Below are 5,563 nucleotides of genomic sequence, written 5' to 3' on the forward strand. Positions count from 1 at the left end.
CTCATGCAAAATCAATAACTACATCAAAAATGAATAATTAAATTAAACAAATGGTAAAAGAAAAACTAAATTAAAGAAAAATTGCTTACTCCTGCAATACGAGCTATTACTATAGGGCCAAATATCCTCTCCAGAAATGGATACAATGTGAACTGGAAGTGTAAATCATATTCATACCTGTTTATAACCAGGGAGCACCTATGAAACATCATTATGTAGCTCCTCGCTTCTAATTTCCTGCAAGTGTAAATCAAAATAACAAGCTAAATTGTGAATATGCATCAAGCCAAGGGCAAAAGGTGGAATTTTTAATACCTGACTTAGGAGAGATAAGTGGGTTGTGATCAACACCTTGGGCTCACAAAATACTAATCGCACTGTGGAGTTGATGGGTAACTTTTCTAACTCAAGCCCAAGTTTTACTGAATCAACTCTGACTTTGGTCAAACATGGATTAGACCTACCTTATATTCACATAAGGTTAATCCAACCAACAACACAATTGGCGCCAATTCCTCTTCGCATCTCTGTTTCTCTTCTGCTGATCGAACCTCAATTGGCCACCTCTTACTCAACCATGATACCCAGCTCCTCGAGGTTGGAGGCGTTGGCTTATCCTAATATCGTCTTGAAAACCCTAGGGTTCAATTTTGGATCCTTTGTCATCCAAAACGAGTTATTGAGCATTCTTGTTGATTCACCTGGGCACATTGGCTCTTCTACTGATATTAATGTTGTCTTATATATCAAATATGGTGTATTAGCTACTGTTGATTGCAATAAAGATGATAGTGTCATGGAAAAAAAATTCAGTCTCCAAAACTGTGGAGAAATATTTCATCTTTTTGTGACTGTTAACATAAGTGACAAGTATTTCTCTAAATATGTGGTGCATGGAGCATACTTCACATTTCAAAAGGTTACTGAAGATTCTAATGTCACCTTGTCCAAACATCAGGACCCCCTGGGTGATATTATGGTTCCCCGAGAAAGAGTGCAGGGGAATTGGTGTATGCTTGCTGGAATCAAAATACAGGAAAAAGGTCTTGAACAGGTTACAATTACAGCTGGTTATGATGATCTTGGTGGAAGTAATGTCATTACTGGTGAGAACAAGAAGAGTATGGAGAGCTCTTGGATCCTGGAGAATTTGAAGAAGAAAGGGATTGATGAAGAGAGAGATAAAGAAATACTTGTTATTGCTAAAAAGGGAAAAGATGTTATCAAAGATTTGATGTTAAAGTTGTTGCCAGATAAGTTTCCTCTGGCAAATGGAAGTGGAAGTGAAGTTACTTATGGTGAGCATTATCGGCTGGAAGAGTTCCTGTTGTGCCCCCTTAAGGTTTTAGATTATTCAGGTGATGGTTTTACTAAAGGACTTGAAGCTGAATTAGCAAGTTTACATAGCAAGGGCTTTAATGCATCAGTTGCTTCTGGTGGATATGGCTGGTACATCACCTTAGATCCTAATGAGAATGGTTGGGAAGTTGTGAAAAAAAGGTGGGAATGCACAAGTCATTGGTGAAGTCCCACATAAATTCAAGAATGTTTTTGAAGTGGTGAGGACACCAAGAGAGGGTCAACAATTTTCATTACCAATACTTCTCCTCATGTGTGATGAGTAATAAGAATGGGAAGGTTGATAAAGTTATCAAGATGATCTTAGAGGAATTGGAGCCAGTGATTGTAGGGCAATCCACCAAACAAGGGTTCGAACTTGAAGAGATGGAAGGAGAACAACAACAACAGGAGTCACTTAAGAAGAAGTCAGAGGAGATTTTGGTCTATTCTCTTAAGTTATTGATGTTACACATGAAGTTTGAGTTGTTTCGGGTTTACCTTTTATTTTGGCAACTGCACTTGAATAGGAATGCAAGGACAACCCATTCTTTCCTTCACCTTGAGGACAAGGTGAAAGTTTGGGCCGTTGGTATTGATAAGCCCCGACATTTCTGTTATCTTTTTGGCTAGGGGTAGGATGGTCTTTTCTGGTATTATGGCTGTTTTGTTATGTCAAGAGCACTAACTTTGTCCCAGGACTGTTTTAGGGGACCACTCCCTAGAGGTTTTTGTTTGGCAGCTAAGAATTATTATGAATTGAACTTTGTTCTTTCTTGGAGATACCCACATCTCGAAAGCTAGGAATTATCTTAATATTATCACGTAATTGAATTAGGGGTTAAAATGCTTGGAGTTTATGATAGATTCAACAAGGGTCTATCAGTCGCTTGGGATTAAAGGACTTACAACAAATCTTGTAAGAGCATAAATGAAAAGTGCAGTGTTGTAAACTGTAATAGAAAGAAATAAAAGTAAAATGTTTTCACAATAAGCAAATACATAAAAGTACGTTGTTATTTCTTGTAAACTGTAATATACCTGGAAAGTGAATATCATCTTCTGTCACATTCTCCAACATGATGAACTCAAGGATATTAATAAATGGAGGATCATTTCTTGGGTTGACAATGACTGAATATCCAAATCATGCTTCCCATGCTTGTTCATGGTGGTAACCCTAACAGTATCTTCACCACTGAAGTTCCCCTACCTGATTTATAAATATCATATAATATTAAGAGGTTAAAACTCAAAAGTAAAGGGAAAGTAGTTAAAAAATTGGTAGAATTTTGAGTACCCGATGTATCTATGGTTTGCTCACACAGTTGCACCACCTCTTTATGCTTCCCCAGCTGTGTAATAAGTAGGGGCAAATCAGTCAATTTCAATTATTAAACTAACAAGATTATGAATCACATTCACATACCATGAGAAGAGCCTCTCCTTTCATATTAAGTAGTTTCTCTGAATAGGAGCTTATTGACCTTCATGAAATTGGGATCTAATGCAGTAGCCATTCTACAGTCGTTTAGACATTTTCCCTCATTCTTCCAAGAGCCATGCGTATAGTTGCGCGATTGCTATAACAGAAAATAAGAGGTTGTATACAAACAGCAGGTGTCTTTGTATGTTGTATTGAACTAATACCCTTTGAATAACATACTTCAACTTCTGATAAATCTCCACTCTTATAAACCTCGTTTCCCCTGCACAAATCAATTTATTTCATAAATCAAAACCATATTAGGTTTATACAAATGTAAAATATCAAAAAAAAAGCGGGGGGGGGGGGGGGGGGGGGAGGGGGGATAAAACAACACCTTTATCGCCAACTGTCACATGTTTCTTGAGCTGTAGCCTTTGTGTGCACCCTGTTACCAGGTTTATGAAAATGGGACACATTAACACAGCCAGTTCTCAGCTTATACTTCTTCTGATGTGGCCGTTGTCTCACTGCTATGGCAACACTAGCAAAAGATGTAACAAAAGGTGAATATATAGATTTTCATGTAAAAAAAAAAAATAACTTACAAGAACAACTAGCGGATCACGAGTAACAGCATGGCCATTGATCATGTTAACAAGAAGCATGTTCTCATCTCGATCTATTGTGTTCACTAGAGTCTCATCTCCATCCAGGCATATTTGAGCAACATCAAGTCTAGCCTTCACCAAACCACCCTATAAATAAACATATATATGTAAATACTAGTAAATAGTCAAACAAAAGTTTACTAAAGTCAACTTTAGGCTACTTACTGGATTGTTTCAGAGATCCAAAATGTAAGATTCAACACCCTGATTTTCAAATTCACGAATGGCGTGTTTCATATCTGTAGCAACATTCTATTTACAAAAGCTTGTTGTTAGATGAATTTAAGATATGAAGTTATAAAGTAAGACTAAGATTTAGAGAATTAATAAGCACCTGGGAAAAGGCTAATAGCTTTACATATCCGGTTTTGGATACATGACCATTTGGTGTTCTATGAGGAATGATGAGACTTAATATAGGAAAAAGTCTGACGAATTCCCGGGGTAGTTTCACCTCTCTAAAACTAGAATTAATGGAAAACTTTTTTCCATGTAGATCAGAAATATGAACATGCACAAATTTCTATAAAACGCTTTGGAAAGGAATCAACCATTCCATTCCTTCCTACCAAACTTAAATGTAAGAAACTTACATTGTGCACTTTGACTGTAACACTTGTCCCAACATAACCTCTAAGCTTTTGTGCAACAGCTTCACCACTAATCCCTTTAACTCTCTCTCCATTTATTTCAATCAACTCATCTCCTACATGTATTCCAGCTCTAGCAGCTGGGCTACCCTTAACACAGGACAATAAAACGTGCAACAAAAAATTTTAAATTTTTAAAAATAAAATAATAAATAAGAATCCATAACTGAGGTCTCAGGTTCAAGTCTCAGCATCACAAACCAGATGACCGGTTTCTGGTTCAGGATTCACAAATAGTCCAACTCCTTGTACGTTTCCATCAATTCCAATTCTAAAACATTGGTATTCCTGTACAAATCATTGCCGAAAAGAAAATAGAGTAAGTTCCCCCTTTTGGAATCTAGGAGTAAGAATAAGTTACAAAAATGGTTCCTGTTGTTTCTAAATTTTAGTCCAAAACTGAAAACTCTTTTAGAAACCACAGGGACAATTTTTGTAAAAGTAATGGGAAAAGTTGCACCTTTGGACTGATAATGCGAGTGAAGCGATCTCCAAGAGTAGAAAGCATTCCTTTAATCTTGCTGTATGCGGCATCAGCTGTTCTAAGTGGATGCATTTCCACCATTGTTTGTTGGAATTTCGAGTCCCAGTCTACAGAAAACACATAAACTTACATTAAACTTATTGAAACTAAATGACATAAAACAACAGAAATGAATCGTACCTTGATGATTAAAAGTTGGATCAACAAAAGTCTCTCTGATCAAACCCCAAGTCTCTACGAGAGTTTGCTGCACAGCATTCACCTGTTACGAAATCAAATTTTACCAAACCCATATAAGCAATAGATTGAACACCTTATCTGCACAACCCAAACAAACTACTAAAAAAGATGATCGAACTGAACACCTACCTCATGAGTATGAGAAGTTGGGAATGCTATTGTCAAGGACTCGGCAAGAGCTGGCGAATCTAAACAAACAGAGACTGCAGCAGCGAGCCTGATCAAACCTTTAGCGATTGAATCAATCAATTTCTTATTGGATTCAACTGATTCGTTCGAATTTTCCTTGGGTAAAGCTTGAGGTGGTGTTGGTACTTTACACTTGCTATGGTAACCATTGAAACTGGAAGAAGATAATCGGTACTTATAGGGAAAAGTTGAAGAGGTTGGTGTTTGAGGGGTTTTGGTGTAAATTGATGAAAGGGGTGAAGAATTACTAAGATCGAGATTAGGTTGGCATAGAGCATCCATGGTAGATACTCTAACTGGGGGATTTAGGGGGTTTGTAGATCGTAATCAAGATGAAGGGATTTATTGGGAATGAATGAACAAGTGTAATGGTTGGATTTAGGGGGATTTATGGTAATCCCTAAAAATCGGACCCAAAAATGTCTATATCGGGTTTACAAATACACAAACCACGCTTTTTCTTGGTTTAGAAAACCAGAAGGGTGATTAGGGTTTTCCAGAGAGAGAGAGAGGGAATGCAGAGGTAGAGAGAATGCAGAGCTAGAAACTTGACCCAACATTTATT

General features: G+C 37.2%; 1 pseudogene; it reads right to left on the reverse strand.

Moving 5' to 3' along the window:
* Positions 1–2,504: 2,504 nt before the first annotated feature.
* Positions 2,505–5,280, reverse strand: LOC145040515 (carboxyl-terminal-processing peptidase 3, chloroplastic-like; annotated as a pseudogene).
* Positions 5,281–5,563: the final 283 nt, after the last annotated feature.

This window comes from Lactuca saligna, chromosome 4 (genome assembly GCF_052625555.1).
Source record: "Lactuca saligna cultivar CGN05327 chromosome 4, ASM5262555v1, whole genome shotgun sequence".
Lineage (NCBI taxonomy): Eukaryota > Viridiplantae > Streptophyta > Magnoliopsida > Asterales > Asteraceae > Lactuca > Lactuca saligna.